Below are 20,211 nucleotides of genomic sequence, written 5' to 3' on the forward strand. Positions count from 1 at the left end.
GTTTCATCGTCAATAAGAAGGTCCAAGCGATACAGTAAATCTGAAGTGAAGCATCGGAATCTAAAACTGGACTCACAGGAGTGGTTCAAATCATAGAAAGTTAGAGTGTCAGTCCTCTTGTACTTAAGTCGGCATTGTGCCTTTTGTATTAAATTCGGATGCAATTTCTGTGTTTCATCGTCAATAAGAAGGTCCAAGGGATACATTAAACCTGAAGTGAAGCATCGGAATCTAAAACTGGCCCACAGGAGTGGTTCAAATCGTAGAAAGTTAGAGTGTCTGTCCTCTTGTACTTATGTCGGCATTGTGCCTTTTGTATTAATTTCGGATGCAATTTCTGTGTTTCATCGTTAATAAGAAGGTCGAAGGGATACAGTAAACCTGAAGTGAAGCATCGGAATCTAAAACTGGACTCACAGGTGAGGTTCAAATCATAGAAAGTTAGAGTGTCGGTCCTCTTGTACTTAAGTAAGCATTGTGCATTTTGTATTAAATTCGCATGCAATTTCTGTGTTTCATCGTCAATAAGAAGGTCCAAGGGATACAGTAAACCTGAAGTGAAGCATCGGAATCGAAAACTGGACTCACCGGAGAGCTTCAAATCATAGAAAGTTAGAGTGTCAGTCCTCTTGTACTTAGGTCGGCATTGTGCCTTTTCTATTAAATTCGGATGTAATTTCTGTGTTTCATCGTTTATAAGAAGTTCCAAGGGATACTGTAAACTTGAAGTGAAGCATCGGAATCTAACACGGGACTCACAGGAGTGGTTCAATTCATAGAAAGTTAGTTTGTCAGTCCTCTTGTACTTAAGTCAGCATTGTGCCTTTTGTATTAAATTCGGATGCAATTTATGTGTTTCATCGTCAATAAGAAGGACCAAGGGATACAGTAAACCTGAAGTGAAGCATCGGAATCGAAAACTGGACTCCCAGGAGAGCTTCAAATCATAGAAAGTTAGAGTGTCAGTCCTCTTGTACTTAAGTCGGCATTGTGCCTTTTGTATTAAATTCGGATGCAATTTCTGTGTTTCATCGTCAATAAGGAGGTCCAAGGGATACAGTAAACCTGAAGTGAGGCCTTGGCAACAAAAACAGGACTCACAGGAGAGGTTCAAAACATAGAAAGTTAGAGTGTCAGTCCTCTTGTACTTAGGTCGGCATTGTGCCTTTTGTATTAAATTCGGATGCAATTTCTGTGTCTCATCGTCAATAAGAAGCTCCAACGAATACAGTAAACCTGAAGTGAAGCATCGGAATCTATAACTGGCCCTACAGGAGTGGTTCAAATCATAGAAAGTTAGAGTGTCTGTCCTCTTGTACTTAAGTCGGCATTGTGCCTTTTGTATTAATTTCGGATGCAATTTCTGTGTTTCATCGTCAATAGGAAGCTCGAAGGCATAGAGTAAACCTGAAGTGAAGCATCGGAATCTAAAACTGGACTCACAGGTGAGGTTCAAATCATAGAAAGTTAGAGTGTCGGTCCTCTTGTACTTAAGTCGGCATTGTACCTTTTGTATTAAATTGGGATGCAATTTCTGTGTTTCATCGTCAATAAGAAGGTCCAAGGGATACAGTAAACCTGAAGTGAAGCATCGGAATCGAAAACTGGACTCCCCGGGGAGGTTCAAATCATAGAAAGTTAGAGTGTCAGTCCTCTTGTACTTAAGTCGGCATTGTGCCTTTTGTATTAAATTCGGATGCAATTTCTGTGTTTCATCGTCAATAAGAAGGTCCAAGCGATACAGTAAATCTGAAGTGAAGCATCGGAATCTAAAACTGGACTCACAGGAGAGGTTCAAATCATAGAAAGTTAGAGTGTCAGTCCTCTTGTACTTAAGTCGGCATTGTGCCTTTTGTATTAAATTCGGATGCAATTTCTGTGTTTCATCGTCAGCAAGAAGGTCCAAGGGATACAGGAAACCTGAAGTGAAGCATCGGAATCGAAAACTGGACTCACAGGAGAGTATCAAATCATAGAAAGTTAGAGTGTCAGTCCTCTTGTACTTAAGTCGGCATTGTGCCTTTAGTATTACATTCGGATGCAATTTCTGTGTTTCATCGTCAATAAGAAGGTCGAAGGGATACAGTAAACCTGAAGTGAAGCATCGGAATCTAAAACTGGACTCACAGGAGAGGTTCAAATCATAGAAAGTTAGAGTGTCAGTCCTCTTGTACATAGGTCGGCATTGTGCCTTTTGTATTAAAATCGGATGCAATTTCTGTGTTTCATCGTCAAAAGAAGGTCCAAGGGATACAGTAAACCTGAAGTGAAGCCTCGGCATCTAAAACTGGACTCACAGGAGAGGTTCAAATCATAGACAATTAGAGTGTCAGTCCACTTGTAATTAAGTCGGCATTGTGCCTTTTGTATTAAAATCGGATGCAATTTCTGTGCTTCATCGTCAGTAAGAAGGTCCAAGGGATACAGTAAACCTGAAGTGAAGCATCGGAGTCTAAAACTGGACTCACAGGAGAGGTTCAAATCCGAGAAACTTAGAGTGTCAGTCCACTTGTACTTAAGTCGGCATTGTGCCTTTTGTATTAAATTCGGATGCAATTTCTGTGTTTCATCGTCAATAGGAAGGTCCAAGGGATACAGTAAACCTGAAGTGAAGCATCGGAATCTAAAACTGGACTCACAGGAGAGGTTCAAATCATAGAAATTTAGAGTGTCAGTCCTCTTGTACATAGGTCGGCATTGTGCCTTTTGTATTAAATTCGGATGCAATTTCTGTGTTTCATCGTCAATAAGAAGGTCCAAGGGATACAGTAAACCTGAAGTGAAGCCTCGGCATCTAAAACTGGACTCACAGGAGATGTTCAAATCATAGACAATTAGAGTGTCAGTCCTCTTGTACTTAAGTCGGCATTGTGCCTTTTGTATTAAAACCGTATGCAATTTCTGTGCTTCATCGTCAGTAAGAAGGTCCAAGGGATACAGTAAACCTGAAGTGAAGCATCGGAATCTAAAACTGGACTCACAGGAGAGGCTCAAATCAGAGAAACTTAGAGTGTCAGTCCACTTGTACTTAAGTCGGCATTGTGCCTTTTGTATTAAATTCGGATGCAATTTCTGTGTTACATCGTCAATAAGAAGGTCCAAGGGATTCAGTAAACCTGAAGTGAAGCATCGGAATCGAAAACTGGACTCACAGGAGAGGTTCAAATCATAGAAAGTAATAGTGTCAGTCCTCTTGTACTTAAGTCGGCATTGTGTCTTTTGTATTAAATTCGGATGCATTTTCTGTGTTTCATCGTCAATAACAAGGTCCAAGGGATACAGTAAACCTGAAGAGAAGCATCGGAATCTAAAACTGGACTCACAGGAGAGGTTCAAATCATAGAAAGTTAGAGTGTCAGTCCTCTTGTACTTAGGTCGGCATTGTGCCTTTTGTATTAAATTCGGATGTAATTTCTGTGTTTCATCATTTATAAGAAGGTCCAAGGGATACTGTAAACCCGAAGTGAAGCATCGGAAACTAACACGGGACTCACAGGAGTGGTTCAATTCATAGAAAGTTAGAGTGTCAGTCCTCTTGTACTTAAGTCAGCATTGTGCCTTTTGTATTAAATTCGGATGCAATTTCTGTGTTTCATCGTCAATAAGAAGGTCCAAGGGATACAGTAAACCTGAAGTGAAGCATCGGAATCGAAAACTGGACTCACAGGTGAGGTTCAAATCATAGAAAGTTAGTGTGTCAGTCCTCATTTACTTAAGTCGGCATTGTGCCTTTTGTATTAAATTCGGATGTAATTTCTGTGTTTCATCATTTATAAGAAGGTCCAAGGGATACTGTAAACCCGAAGTGAAGCATCGGAAACTAACACGGGACTCACAGGAGTGGTTCAATTCATAGAAAGTTAGAGTGTCAGTCCTCTTGTACTTAAGTCAGCATTGTGCCTTTTGTATTAAAATCGGATGCAATTTCTGTGTTTCATCGTCAATAAGAAGGTCCAAGCGATACAGTAAATCTGAAGTGAAGCATCGGAATCTAAAACTGGACTCACAGGAGTGGTTCAAATCATAGAAAGTTAGAGTGTCAGTCCTCTTGTACTTAAGTCGGCATTGTGCCTTTTGTATTAAATTCGGATGCAATTTCTGTGTTTCATCGTCAATAAGAAGGTCCAAGGGATACATTAAACCTGAAGTGAAGCATCGGAATCTAAAACTGGCCCACAGGAGTGGTTCAAATCGTAGAAAGTTAGAGTGTCTGTCCTCTTGTACTTAAGTCGGCATTGTGCCTTTTGTATTAATTTCGGATGCAATTTCTGTGTTTCGTCGTCAATAAGAAGGTCCAAGGTATACAGTAAACCTGAAGTGAAGCATCGGAATCTAAAACTGGACTCACAGGTGAGGTTCAAATCATAGAAAGTTAGAGTGTCGGTCCTCTTGTACTTAAGTCGGCATTGTGCATTTTGTATTAAATTCGCATGCAATTTCTGTGTTTCATCGTCAATAAGAAGGTCCAAGGGATACAGTAAACCTGAAGTGAAGCATCGGAATCTAAAACTGGACTCACAGGAGAGGTTCAAATAATCGGAAGTTAGAGTGTCAGTCCTCTTGTACTTAAGTCGGCATTGTGCCTTTTGTATTAAATTCGGATGCAATTTCTGTGTTTCATCGTCAATAAGAAGGTCCAAGGGATACAGTAAACCTGAAGTGAAGCATCGGAATCGAAAACTGGACTCACAGGTGAGGTTCAAATCATAGAAAGTTAGTGTGTCAGTCCTCATTTACTTAAGTCGGCATTGTGCCTTTTGTATTAAATTCGGATGTAATTTCTGTGTTTCATCATTTATAAGAAGGTCCAAGGGATACTGTAAACCCGAAGTGAAGCATCGGAAACTAACACGGGACTCACAGGAGTGGTTCAATTCATAGAAAGTTAGAGTGTCAGTCCTCTTGTACTTAAGTCAGCATTGTGCCTTTTGTATTAAAATCGGATGCAATTTCTGTGTTTCATCGTCAATAAGAAGGTCCAAGCGATACAGTAAATCTGAAGTGAAGCATCGGAATCTAAAACTGGACTCACAGGAGTGGTTCAAATCATAGAAAGTTAGAGTGTCAGTCCTCTTGTACTTAAGTCGGCATTGTGCCTTTTGTATTAAATTCGGATGCAATTTCTGTGTTTCATCGTCAATAAGAAGGTCCAAGGGATACATTAAACCTGAAGTGAAGCATCGGAATCTAAAACTGGCCCACAGGAGTGGTTCAAATCGTAGAAAGTTAGAGTGTCTGTCCTCTTGTACTTAAGTCGGCATTGTGCCTTTTGTATTAATTTCGGATGCAATTTCTGTGTTTCGTCGTCAATAAGAAGGTCCAAGGTATACAGTAAACCTGAAGTGAAGCATCGGAATCTAAAACTGGACTCACAGGTGAGGTTCAAATCATAGAAAGTTAGAGTGTCGGTCCTCTTGTACTTAAGTCGGCATTGTGCATTTTGTATTAAATTCGCATGCAATTTCTGTGTTTCATCGTCAATAAGAAGGTCCAAGGGATACAGTAAACCTGAAGTGAAGCATCGGAATCTAAAACTGGACTCACAGGAGAGGTTCAAATAATCGGAAGTTAGAGTGTCAGTCCTCTTGTACTTAAGTCGGCATTGTGCCTTTTGTATTAAATTCGGATGCAATTTCTGTGTTTCATCGTCAATAAGAAGGTCCAAGGGATACAGTAAACCTGCAGTGAAGCCTCGGCAACAAAAACAGGACTCACAGGAGAGGTTCAAATCATAGAAAGTTAGAGTGTCAGTCCTCTTGTACTTAAGTCGACATTGTGCCTTTTGTATTAAATTCGGATGCAATTTCTGTGTTTCATCGTCAACAAGAAGGTCCAAGGGGTACAGTAAACCTGAAGTGAAGCATCGGAATCTTAAACTGGACTCACAGGAGAGGTTCAAATCATAGAAAGTTAGAGTGTCTGTCCTCTTGTACTTAAGTCGGCATTGTGCCTTTTGTATTAATTTCGGATGCAATTTCTGTGTTTCATCGTCAATAAGAAGGTCCAAGGGATACAGTAAACCTGAAGTGAAGCATCGGAATCGAAAACTGGACTCACAGGAGAGGTTCAAATCATAGAAAGTAAGAGTGTCAGTCCTCTTGTACTTAAGTCAGCATTGTGCCTTTTGTATTAAATTCGGATGCAATTTCTGTGTTTCATCGTCAATAAGAAGGTCCAAGGGATACAGTAAACCTGAAGTGAAGCATCGGAATCTAAAACTGGACTCACAGGAGAGGTTCAAATCATAGAAGGTTAGAGTGTCAGTCCTCTTGTACTTAGGTCGGCATTGTGCCTTTTGTATGAAATTCGGATGTAATTTCTGTGTTTCATCATTTATAAGAAGGTCCAAGGGATACTGTAAACCTGAAGTGAAGCATCAGAAACTAACACGGGACTCACAGGAGTGGTTCAATTTATAGAAAGTTAGAGTGTCAGTCCTCTTGTACTTAAGTCAGCATTGTGCCTTTTGTATTAAATTTGGATGCAATTTCTGTGTTTCATCGTCAACAAGAAGGTCCAAGGGATACAGTAAACCTGAAGTGAAGCATCGGAATCGAAAACTGGACTCACAGGAGAGTATCAAATCATAGAAAGTTAGAGTGTCAGTCCTCTTGTACTTAAGTCGGCATTGTGCCTTTTGTATTAAATTCGGATGCAATTTCTGTGTTTCATCGTCCATAAGATGGTCGAAGGGATACAGTAAACCTGAAGTGAACCATCGGAATCTAAAACTGGACTCACAGGAGAGGTTCAAATCATAGAAAGTTAGATTGTCAGTCCTCTTGTACATAGGTCGGCATTGTGCCTTTTGTATTAAATTCGGATGCAATTTCTGTGTTTCATCGTCAATAAGAAGGTCCAAGGGATACAGTAAACCTGAAGTGAAGCCTCGGCATCCAAAACTGGACTCACAGGACAGGTTCAAATCATAGACAATTAGAGTGTCAGTCCACTTGTAATTAAGTCGGCATTGTGCCTTTTGTATTAAAATCGGATGCAATTTCTGTGCTTCATCGTCAGTAAGAAGGTCCAAGCGATACAGTAAACCTGAAGTGAAGCATCGGAATCTTAAACTGGACTCACAGGAGAGGTTCAAATCATTGAAAGTTAGAGTGTCTGTCCTCTTGTACTTAAGTCGGCATTGTGCCTTTTGTATTAATTTCGGATGCAATTTCTGTGTTTCATCGTCAATAAGAAGGTCCAAGGGATACAGTAAACCTGAAGTGAAGCATCGGAATCGAAAACTGGACTCACAGGAGAGGTTCAAATCATAGAAAGTAAGAGTGTCAGTCCTCTTGTACTTAAGTCAGCATTGTGCCTTTTGTATTAAATTCGGATGCAATTTCTGTGTTTCATCGTCAATAAGAAGGTCCAAGGGATACAGTAAACCTGAAGTGAAGCATCGGAATCTAAAACTGGACTCACAGGAGAGGTTCAAATCATAGAAAGTTAGAGTGTCAGTCCTCTTGTACTTAGGTCGGCATTGTGCCTTTTGTATGAAATTCGGATGTAATTTCTGTGTTTCATCATTTATAAGAAGGTCCAAGGGATACTGTAAACCTGAAGTGAAGCATCAGAAACTAACACGGGACTCACAGCAGTGGTTCAATTTATAGAGAGTTAGAGTGTCAGTCCTCTTGTACTTAAGTCAGCATTGTGCCTTTTGTATTAAATTCGGATGCAATTTCTTTGTTTCATCGTCAACAAGAAGGTCCAAGGGATACAGTAAACCTGAAGTGAAGCATCGGAATCGAAAACTGGACTCACAGGAGAGTATCAAATCATAGAAAGTTAGAGTGTCAGTCCTCTTGTACTTAAGTCGGCATTGTGCCTTTTGTATTAAATTCGGATGCAATTTCTGTGTTTCATCGTCAATAAGATGGTCGAAGGGATACAGTAAACCTGAAGTGAACCATCGGAATCTAAAACTGGACTCACAGGAGAGGTTCAAATCATAGAAAGTTAGAGTGTCAGTCCTCTTGTACATAGGTCGGCATTGTGCCTTTTGTATTAAATTCGGATGCAATTTCTGTGTTTCATCGTCAATAAGAAGGTCCAAGGGATACAGTAAACCTGAAGTGAAGCCTCGGCATCTAAAACTGGACTCACAGGAGAGGTTCAAATCATAGACAATTAGAGTGTCAGTCCACTTGTAATTAAGTCGGCATTGTGCCTTTTGTATTAAAATCGGATGCAATTTCTGTGCTTCATCGTCAGTAAGAAGGTCCAAGCGATACAGTAAACCTGAAGTGAAGCATCGGAATCTAAAACTGGACTCACAGGAGAGGTTCAAATCAGAGAAACTTAGAGTGTCAGTCCACTTGTACTTAAGTCGGCATTGTGCCTTTTGTATTAAATTCGGATGCAATTTCTGTGTTTCATCGTCAATAGGAAGGTCCAAGGGATACAGTAAACCTGAAGTGAAGCATCGGAATCTAAAACTGGACTCACAGGAGAGGTTCAAATCATAGAAAGTTAGAGTGTCAGTCCTCTTGTACATAGGTCGGCATTGTGCCTTTTGTATTAAATTCGGATGCAATTTCTGTGTTTCATCGTCAATAAGAAGGTCCAAGGGATACAGTAAACCTGAAGTGAAGCCTGGGCATCTAAAACTGGACTCACAGGAGATGTTCAAATCATAGACAATTAGAGTGTCAGTCCTCTTGTACTTAAGTCGGCATTGTGCCTTTTGTATTAAAACCGTATGCAATTTCTGTGCTTCATCGTCAGTAAGAAGGTCCAAGGGATACAGTAAACCTGAAGTGAAGCATCGGAATCTAAAACTGGACTCACAGAAGAGGTTCAAATCAGAGAAACTTAGAGTGTCAGTCCACTTGTACTTAAGTCGGCATTGTGCCTTTTGTATTAAATTCGGATGCAATTTCTGTGTTTCATCGTCAATAAGAAGGTCCAAGGGATTCAGTAAACCTGAAGTGAAGCATCGGAATCGAAAACTGGACTCACAGGAGAGGTTAAATCATAGAAAGTAAGAGTGTCAGTCCTCTTGTACTTAAGTCGGCATTGTGCCTTTTGTATTAAATTCGGATGCATTTTCTGTGTTTCATCGTCAATAAGAAGGTCCAAGGGATACAGTAAACCTGAAGTGAAGCATCGGAATCTAAAACTGGACTCACAGGAGAGGTTCAAATCATAGAAAGTTAGAGTGTCAGTCCTCTTGTACTTAGGTCGGCATTGTGCCTTTTGAATTAAATTCGGATGTAATTTCTGTGTTTCATCATTTATAAGAAGGTCCAAGGGATACTGTAAACCTGAAGTGAAGCATCGGAAACTAACACAGGACTCACAGGAGTGGTTCAATTCATAGAAAGTTAGAGTGTCAGTCCTCTTGTACTTAAGTCAGCATTGTGCCTTTTGTATTAAATTCGGATGCAATTTCTGTGTTTCATCGTCAATAAGAAGGTCCAAGGGATACAGTAAACCTGAAGTGAAGCATCGGAATCGAAAACTGGACTCACAGGAGAGGTTCAAATCATAGAAAGTTAGTGTGTCAGTCCTCTTTTACTTAAGTCGGCATTGTGCCTTTTGTATTAAATTCGGATGCAATATCTGTGTTTCATCGTCAATAAGAAGGTCCAAGGGATACAGTAAAACTGAAGTGAACCATCGGAAACGAAAACTGCACTCACAGAAGAGGTTCAAGTCAAATAAAGTTAGAGTGTCAGTCCTCTTGTACTTAAATCGGCATTGTGCCTTTTGTATTAAATTCGGATGCAATTTCTGTGTTTCATTGTCAATAAGAAGGTCCAAGGGATACAGTAAACCTGAAGTGAAGCATCGGAATCTAAAACTGGACTCACAGGAGAGGTTCAATTAATCGGAAGTTAGAGTGTCAGTCCTCTTGTACTTAAGTCGGCATTGTGCCTTTTGTATTAAATTCGGATGCAATTTCTGTGTTTCATCGTCAATAAGAAGGTCCAAGGTATACAGTAAACCTGAAGTGAAGCATCGGAATCTAAAACTGGACTCACAGGTGAGGTTCAAATCATAGAAAGTTAGAGTGTCGGTCCTCTTGTACTTAAGTCGGCATTGTGCATTTTGTATTAAATTCGCATGCAATTTCTGTGTTTCATCGTCAATAAGAAGGTCCAAGGGATACAGTAAACCTGAAGTGAAGCATCGGAATCTAAAACTGGACTCACTGGAGAGGTTCAATTAATCGGAAGTTAGAGTGTCAGTCCTCTTGTACTTAAGTCGGCATTGTGCCTTTTGTATTAAATTCGGATGCAATTTCTGTGTTTCATCGTCAATAAGAAGGTCCAAGGGATACAGTAAACCTGCAGTGAAGCCTCGGCAACCAAAACAGGACTCACAGGAGAGGTTCAAATCATAGAAAGTTAGAGTGTCAGTCCTCTTGTACTTAAGTCGGCATTGTGCCTTTTGTATTAAATTCGGATGCAATTTCTGTGTTTCATCGTCAACAAGAAGGTCCAAGGGATACAGTAAACCTGAAGTGAAGCATCGGAATCTTAAACTGGACTCACAGGAGAGGTTCAAATCATAGAAAGTTAGAGTGTCTGTCCTCTTGTACTTAAGTCGGCATTGTGCCTTTTGTATTAATTTCGGATGCAATTTCTGTGTTTCATCGTCAATAAGAAGGTCCAAGGGATACAGTAAACCTGAAGTGAAGCATCGGAATAGAAAACTGGACTCACAGGAGGGGTTCAAATCATAGAAAGTAAGAGTGTCAGTCCTCTTGTACTTAAGTCGGCATTGTGCCTTTTGTATTAAATTCGGATGCAATTTCTGTGTTTCATCGTTAATAAGAAGGTCCAAGGGATACAGTAAACCTGAAGTGAAGCATCGGAATCTAAAACTGGACTCACAGGAGAGGTTCAAATCATAGAAAGTTAGAGTGTCAGTCCTCTTGTACTTAGGTCGGCATTGTGCCTTTTGTATTAAATTCGGATGTAATTTCTGTGTTTCATCATTTATAAGAAGGTCCAAGGGATACTGTAAACCTGAAGTGAAGCATCAGAAAGTAACACGGGACTCACAGGAGTGGTTCAATTTATAGAATGTTGGAGTGTCAGTCCTCTTGTACTTAAGTCGGCATTGTGCCTTTTGTGTTAAATTCGGATGCAATTTCTGTGTTTCATCGTCAATAAGAAGGTCCAAGGGATACAGTAAACCTGAAGTGAAGCATCGGAATCGAAAACTGGACTCACAGGAGAGGTTCAAATCATAGAAAGTTAGAGTGTCAGTCCTCTTGTACTTAAATCGGCATTGTGCCTTTTGTATTAAATTCGGATGCAATTTCTGTGTTTCATTGTCAATGAGAAGGTCCAAGGGATACAGTAAACCTGAAGTGAAGCATCAGAATCTAAAACTGGACTCACAGGAGAGGTTCAAATCATAGAAAGTTAGAGTGTCTGTCCTCTTGTACTTAAGTCGGCATTGTGCCTTTTGTATTAATTTCGGATGCAATTTCTGTGTTTCATCGTCAATAAGAAGATCCAAGGTATACAGTAAACCTGAAGTGAAGCATCGGAATCTAAAACTGGACTCACAGGTGAGGTTCAAATCATAGAAAGTTAGAGTGTAGGTCCTCTTGTACTTAAGTCGGCATTGTGCATTTTGTATAAATTCGCATGCAATTTCTGTGTTTCATCGTCAATAAGACGGTCCAAGGGAGACAGTAAACCTGCAGTGAAGCCTCGGCAACAAAAAAAGGACTCACAGGAGAGGTTCAAATCATAGAAAGTTAGAGTGTCAGTCCTCTTGTACTTAAGTCGGCATTGTGCCTTTTGTATTAAATTCGGATGCAATTTCTGTGTTTCATCGTCAACAAGAAGGTCCAAGGGATACAGTAAACCTGAAGTGAAGCATCGGAATCTAAAACTGGACTCACAGGAGAGGTTTAAATCATAGAAAATTAGAGTGTCAGTCCTCTTGTACTTAAGTCGGCATAGTGCCTTTTCTATTAAATTCGGATGCAATTTCTGTGTTTCATCGTCAATAAGAAGGTCCAAGGGATACAGTAAACCTGAAGTGAAGCATCGGAATCTAAAACTGGACTCACAGGAGAGGTTCAAATCATAGAAAGTTAGAGTGTCAGTCCTCTTGTACATAGGTCGGCATTGTGCCTTTTGTATTAAATTCGGATGCAATTTCTGTGTTTCATCGTCAATAAGAAGGTCCAAGGGATACAGTAAACCTGAAGTGAAGCCTCGGCATCTAAAACTGGACTCACAGGAGAGGTTCAAATCATAGACAATTAGAGTGTCAGTCCTCTTGTACTTAAGTCGGCATTGTGCCTTTTGTATTAAAATCGGATGCAATTTCTGTGCTTCATCGTCAGTAAGAAGGTCCAAGGGATACAGTAAATCTGAAGTGAAGCATCGGAATCTAAAACTGGACTCACAGGAGAGGTTCAAATCAGAGAAACTTAGAGTGTCAGTCCACTTGTACTTAAGTCGGCATTGTGCCTTTTGTATTAAATTCGGATGCAATTTCTATGTTTCATCGTCAATAAGAAGCTCCAAGGGATACAGTAAAACTGAAGTGAAGCATCGGAATCTAAAACTGGCCCCACAGGAGTGGTTCAAATCATAGAAAGTTAGAGTGTCTGTCCTCTTGTACTTAGGTCGGCATTGTGCCTTTTGTATTAATTTCGGATGCAATTTCTGTGTTTCATCGTCAATAAGAAGGTCGAAGGGATACAGTGGATACAGTAAACCTGAAGTGAAGCATCGGAATCTTAAACTGGACTCACAGGAGAGGTTCAAATCATAGAAAGTTAGAGTGTCTGTCCTCTTGTACTTAAGTTGGCATTGTGCCTTTTGTATTAATTTCGGATGCAATTTCTGTGTTTCATCGTCAATAAGAAGGTCGAAGGGATACAGTAAACCTGAAGTGAAGCATCGGAATCGAAAACTGGACTCACAGGAGAGGTTCAAATCATAGAAGTAAGAGTGTCAGTCCTCTTGTACTTAAGTCGGCATTGTGCCTTTTGTATTAAATTCGGATGCAATTTCTGTGTTTCATCGTCAATAAGAAGGTCCAAGGGATACAGTAAACCTGAAGTGAAGCATCGGAATCTAAAACTGGACTCACAGGAGAGGTTCAAATCATAGAAAGTTAGAGTGTCAGTCCTCTTGTACTTAGGTCGGCATTGTGCCTTTTGTATTAAATTCGGATGTAATTTCTGTGTTTCATCATTTACAAGAAGGTCCAAGGGATACTGTAAACCTGAAGTGAAGCATCAGAAACTAACACGGGACTCACAGGAATGGTTCAATTTATAGAAAGTTAGAGTGTCAGTCCTCTTGTACTTAAGTCAGCATTGTGCCTTTTGTATTAAATTCGGATGCAATTTCTGTGTTTCATCGTCAATAAGAAGGTCCAAGGGATACAGTAAACCTGAAGTGAAGCATCGGAATCGAAAACTGGACTCCTAGGAGAGGTTCAAATCATAGAAAGTTAGAGTGTCAGTCCTCTTGTACTTAAATCGGCATTGTGACTTTTGTATTAAATTCGGATGCAATTTCTGTGTTTCATTGTCAATAAGAGGGTCCAAGGGATACAGTAAACCTGAAGTGAAGCATCAGAATCTAAAACTGGACTCACAGGAGAGGTTCAAATCATAGAAAGTTTGAGTGTCTGTCCTCTTGTACTGAAGTCGGCATTGTGCCTTTTGTATTAATTTCGGATGCAATTTCTGTGTTTCATCGTCAATAAGAAGGTCCAAGGGATACAGTAAACCTGAAGTGAAGCATCGGAATCTAAAACTGGACTCACAGGTGAGGTTCAAATCATAGAAAGTTAGAGTGTCGGTCCTCTTGTACTTAAGTCAGCATTGTGCATTTTGTATTAAATTCGCATGCAATTTCTGTGTTTCATCGTCAATAAGAAGGTCCAAGGGATACAGTAAACCTGAAGTGAAGCATCGGAATCTAAAACTGGACTCACAGGAGAGGTTCAAATAATCGGAAGTTAGAGTGTCAGTCCTCTTGTACTTAAGTCGGCATTGTGCCTTTTGTATTAAATTCGGATGCAATTTCTGTGTGTCATCGTCAATAAGAAGGTCCAAGGGATACAGTAAACTTGAAGTGAAGCATCGGAATCTAAAACTGGACTCACAGGAGAGGTTCAAATCATAGAAAGTTAGAGTGTCAGTCCTCTTGAACTTAAGTCGGCATTGTGCCTTTTGTATTAAATTCGGATGCAATTTCTGTGTTTCATCGTCAACAAGAAGGTCCAAGGGATACAGTAAACCTGAAGTGAAGCATCGGAATCTAAAACTGGACTCACAGGAGAGGTTCAAATCATAGAAAATTAGAGTGTCAGTCCTCTTGTACTTAAGTCGGCATTGTGCCTTTTCTATTAAATTCGGATGCAATTTCTGTGTTTCATCGTCAATAAGAAGGTCCAAGGGATACAGTAAACCTGAAGTGAAGTATCGGAATCTAAAACTGGCCCCACAGGAGTGGTTCAAATCATAGAAAGTTAGAGTGTCTGTCCTCTTGTACTTAAGTCGGCATTGTGCCTTTTGTATTAATTTCGGATGCAATTTCTGTGTTTCATCGTCAATAAGAAGGTCGAAGGGATACAGTGGATACAGTAAACCTGAAGTGAAGCATCGGAATCGAAAACTGCACTCACAGGAGAGGTTCAAATCAGAGAAACTTAGAGTGTCAGTCCTCTTGTACTTAAGTCGGCATTGTGCCTTTTGTATTAAATTCGGATGCAATTTCTGTGTTTTATCGTCAATAAGAAGGTCCAAGGGATACAGTATACCTGAAGTGAAGCATCGGAATCGAAAACTGGACTCACAGGAGAGGTTCAAATCATAGAAAATTAGAGTGTCAGTCCTCTTGTACTTAAGTCGGCATTGTGCCTTTTGTATTAAATTCGGATGCAATTTCTGTGTTTCATCGTCAATAAGAAGGTCCAAGGGATACAGTAAACTTGAAGTGAAGCATCGGAATCTAAAACTGGACTCACAGGAGAGGTTCAAATCATAGAAAGTTAGAGTGTCAGTCCTCTTGTACTTAGGCCGGCATTGTGCCTTTTGTATCAAATTCGGATGTAATTTCTGTGTTTCATCGTTTATAAGAAGGACCAAGGGATACTGTAAACCTGAAGTGAAGCATCAGAAACTAACACGGGACTCACAGGAGTGGTTCAATTCATAGAAAGTTAGACTGTCAGTCCTCTTGTACTTAAGTCACCATTGTGCCTTTTGTATTAAATTCGGATGCAATTTCTGTGTTTCATCGTCAATAAGAAGGTCCAAGGGATACAGTAAACCTGAAGTGAAGCATCGGAATCTAAAACTGGACTCACAGGAGAGGTTCAAATCATAGCAAGTTAGAGTGTCAGTCCTCTTGTACTTACGTTGGCATTGTGCCTTTTGTATTAAATTCGGATGCAATTTCTGTGTTTCATCGTCAATAAGAAGCTCCAAGGGATACAGTAAACCTGAAGTGAAGCATCGGAATCGAAAACTGGACTCACAGGAGAGGTTCAAATCATAGAAAGTTAGAGTGTCAGTCCTCTTGTACTTAAATCGGCATTGTGCCTTTTGTATTAAATTCGGATGCAATTTCTGTGTTTCATTGTCAATAAGAAGGTCCAAGGGATACAGTAAACCTGAAGTGAAGCATCAGAATCTAAAACTGGACTCACAGGAGAGGTTCAAATCATAGAAAGTTAGAGTGTCTGTCCTCTTGTACTGAAGTCGGCATTGTGCCTTTTGTATTAATTTCGGATGCAATTTCTGTGTTTCATCGTCAATAAGAAGGTCCAAGGGATACAGTAAACCTGAAGTGAAGCATCGGAATCTAAAACTGGACTCACAGGTGAGGTTCAAATCATAGAAAGTTAGAGTGTCGGTCCTCTTGTACTTAAGTCGGCATTGTGCATTTTGTATTAAATTCGCATGCAATTTCTGTGTTTCATCGTCAATAAGAAGGTCCAAGGGATACAGTAAACCTGAAGTGAAGCATCGGAATCTAAAACTGGACTCACAGGAGAGGTTCAAATAATCGGAAGTTAGAGTGTCAGTCCTCTTGTACTTAAGTCGGCATTGTGCCTTTTGTATTAATTTCGGATGCAATTTCTGTGTTTCATCGTCAATAAGAAGGTCCAAGGGAGACAGTAAACCTGCAGTGAAGCCTCGGCAACAAAAACAGGACTCACAGGAGAGGTTCAAATCATAGAAAGTTAGAGTGTCAGTCCTCTTGTACTTAAGTGGGCATTGTGCCTTTTGTATTAAATTCGGATGCAATTTCTGTGTTTCATCGTCAACAAGAAGGTCCAAGGGATACAGTAAACCTGAAGTGAAGCATCGGAATCTAAAACTGGACTCACAGGAGAGGTTCAAATCATAGAAAATTAGAGTGTCAGTCCTCTTGTACTTAAGTCGGCATTGTGCCTTTTCTATTAAATTCGGATGCAATTTCTGTGTTTCATCGTCAATAAGAAGGTCCAAGGGATACAGTAAACCTGAAGTGAAGTATCGGAATCTAAAACTGGCCCCACAGGAGTGGTTCAAATCATAGAAAGTTAGAGTGTCTGTCCTCTTGTACTTAAGTCGGCATTGTGCCTTTTGTATTAATTTCGGATGCAATTTCTGTGTTTCATCGTCAATAAGAAGGTCGAAGGGATACAGTGGATACAGTAAACCTGAAGTGAAGCATCGGAATCGAAAACTGCACTCACAGGAGAGGTTCAAATCATAGAAAGTTAGAGTGTCAGTCCCCTTGTACTTAAGTCGGCATTGTGCCTTTTGTATTAAATTCGGATGCAATTTCTGTGTTTCATCGTCAATAAGAAGGTCCAAGGGATACAGTAAACCTGAAGTGAAGCATCGGAATCTAACTCGGGACTCACAGGAGTGGTTCAATTCTTAGAAAGTTAGAGTGTCAGTCCTCTAGCACTTAAGTCGGCATTGTGCTTTTGTATTAAATTCGGATGCTATTTCTTTGTTTCATCGTCAATAAGAAGGTCCAAGGGATACATTAAACCTGAAGTGAAGCCTCGGCATCTAAAACTGGACTCACAGGAGAGGTTCAAATCATAGACAATTAGAGTGTCAGTCCTCTTGTACCTAAGTCGGCATTGTGCCTTTTGTATTAAAATCGGATGCAATTTCTGTGCTTCATTGTCAGTAAGAAGGTCCAAGGGATACAGTAAACCTGAAGGGAAGCATCGGAATCTAAAACAGGTCTCACAGGAGAGGTTCAAATCATAGAAAGTTAGAGTGACAGTCCTCTTGTACTTAAGTCGGCATTGTGCCTTTTGTATTAAATTCGGATGCAATTTCTGTGTTTCATCGTCAATAAGAAGGTCCAAGGGATACAGTAAACCTGAAGTGAAGCATCGGAATCGAAAACTGGACTCACAGGAGAGGTTCAAATCATAGAAAGTTAGAGTGTCAGTCCTCTTGTACTTAAGTCGGCATTGTGCCTTTTGTATTAAATTCGGATGCAATTTCTGTGTTTCATCGTCAATAAGAAGGTCCAAGGGATACAGTAAACTTGAAGTGAAGCATCGGAATCTAAAACTGGACTCACAGGAGAGGTTCAAATCATAGAAAGTTAGAGTGTCAGTCCTCTTGTACTTACGTCGGCATTGTGCCTTTTGTATTAAATTCAGATGTAATTTCTGTGTTTCATCGTTTATAAGAAGGTCCCAGGGATACTGTAAACCTGAAGTGAAGCATCGGAAACTAACACGGGACTCACAGGAGTGGTTCAATTCATAGAAAGTTAGACTGTCAGTCCTCTTGTACTTAAGTCAGCATTGTGCCTTTTGTAATAAATTCGGATGCAATTTCTGTGTTTCATCGTCAATAAGAAGGTCCAAGGGATACAGTAAATCTGAAGTGAAGCATCGGAATCTAAAACTGGACTCATAGGAGAGGTTCAAATCGTAGAAAGTTAGAGTGTCAGTCCTCTGGTACTTAAGTCGGCATTGTGCCTTTTGTATTAAATTCGGATGCAATATGTGTGTTTCATCGTCAATAAGAAGCTCCAAGGGATACAGTAAACCTGAAGTGAAGCCTCGGAATCTAAAACTGGACTCAATGGAGAGGTTCAAATTATAGACAATTAGAGTGTCAGTCCTCTTGCACTTAAGTCGGCATTGTGCCTTTTGTATTAAAATCGGATGCAATTTCTGTGCTTCATCGTCAGTAAGAAGGTCCAAGGGATACAGTAACACTGAAGTGAAGCATCGTAATCTAAAACTGGACTCACAGGAGAGGTTCAAATCATAGAAAGTAAGAGTGTCAGTCCTCTTGTACTTAAGTCGGCATTGTGCCTTTTGTATTAAATTCGGATGCAATTTCTGTGTTTCATCGTCAATAAGAAGCTCCAAGGGATACAGTAAACCTGAAGTGAAGCATCGGAATCTAAAACTGGCCCCACAGGAGTGGTTCAAATCATAGAAAGTTAGAGTGTCGGTCCTCTAGTACTTATGTCGGCATTGTGCCTTTTGTATTAATTTCGGATGCAATTTCTGTGTTTCATCGTCAATAAGAAGGTCCAAGGGATACAGTAAACCTGAAGTGAAGCATCGGAATCTAAAACTGGACTCACAGGTGAGGTTCAAATCATAGAAAGTTAGAGTGTCAGTCCTCTTGCACTTAAGTCGGCATTGTGCCTTTTGAATGAAATTCGGATGCAATTTCTGTGTTTCATTGTCAATAAGAAGGTCCAAGGGATACAGTAAACCTGAAGTGAAGCCTCGGCATCTAAAACTGGACTCACAGGAGAGGTTCAAATCATAGACAATTAGAGTGTCAGTCCTCTTGTAATTAAGTCGGCATTGTGCCGTTTGTATTAAAATCGGAAGCAATTTCTGAGCTTCATCGTCAGTAAGAAGGTCCAAGGGATACAGTAAACCTGAAGTGACGCATCCGAATCTAAAACTGGACTCACAGAAGAGGTTCAAATCAGAGAAACTTAGAGTGTCAGTCCACTTGTACTTAAGTCGGCATTGTGCGTTTAGTATTAAATTCGGATGCAATTTCTGTGTTTCATCGTCAATAAGAAGGTCCAAGGGATACAGTAAACCTGAAGTGAAGCATCGGAATCTAAAACTGGACTCACAGGAGAGGTTCAAATCATAGCAAGTTAGAGTGTCAGTCCTCTTGTACTTACGTTGGCATTGTGCCTTTTGTATTAAATTCGGATGCAATTTCTGTGTTTCATCGTCAATAAGAAGCTCCAAGGGATACAGTAAACCTGAAGTGAAGCATCGGAATCTAAAACTGGACTCACAGGAGAGGTTCAAATCATAGAAAGTTAGAGTGTCAGTCCTCTTGTTCTTAAGGCGGCATTGTGCCTTTTGAATTAAATTCGGATGCAATTTCTGTGTTTCATTGTCAATAAGAAGGTCCAAGGGATACAGTAAAACTGAAGTGAAGCATCGGAATCTAAAACTGGACTCACAGGAGAGGTTCAAATCATAGAAAGTTAGAGTGTCAGTCCTCTTGTACTTAGGTCGGCATTGTGCCTCTTGTATTAAATTCGGATGTAATTTCTGTGTTTCATCGTTTATAAGATGTTCCAAGGGATACTGTAAACCTGAAGTGAAGCATCTGAATCTAACACGGGACTCACAGGAGTGGTTCAATTCATAGAAAGTAGTGTGTCAGTCCTCTTGTACTTAAATCAGCATTGTGCCTTTTGTATTAAATTCTGATGCAATTTCTGTGTTTCATCGTCAATAAGAAGGCCCAAGGGATACAGTAAATCTGAAGTGAAGCATCGGAATCTAAAACTGGACTCACAGGAGAGGTTCGAATCATTGAAAGTTAGAGTGTCAGTCCTCTTGTACTTAAGTCGGCATTGTGACTTTTGCATTAAATTCGGATGCACTTTCTGTGTTTCATCGTCAATAAGAAGGTCCAAGGGATACATTAAACCTGAAGTGAAGCCTCGGCATCTAAAACTGGACTCACAGGAGAGGTTCAAATCATAGACAATTAGAGTGTGAGTCCTCTTGTACTTAAGTCGGCATTGTGCCTTTTGTATTAAATTCGGATGCAATTTCTGTGTTTCATCGTCAATAAGAAGGTCCAAGGGATACAGTAAACCTGAAGTGAAGCCTCGGCAACAAAGACAGGACTCACAGGAGAGGTTCAAATCATAGAAAGTTATAGTGTCAGTCCTCTTGTACTTAAGTCGGCATTGTGCCTTTTGTATTAAATTCTGATGCTATTTCTGTGTTTCATCGTCAATA

This window comes from Schistocerca serialis, chromosome 3 (assembly GCF_023864345.2).
Source record: "Schistocerca serialis cubense isolate TAMUIC-IGC-003099 chromosome 3, iqSchSeri2.2, whole genome shotgun sequence".
Classification (NCBI taxonomy): domain Eukaryota; kingdom Metazoa; phylum Arthropoda; class Insecta; order Orthoptera; family Acrididae; genus Schistocerca; species Schistocerca serialis.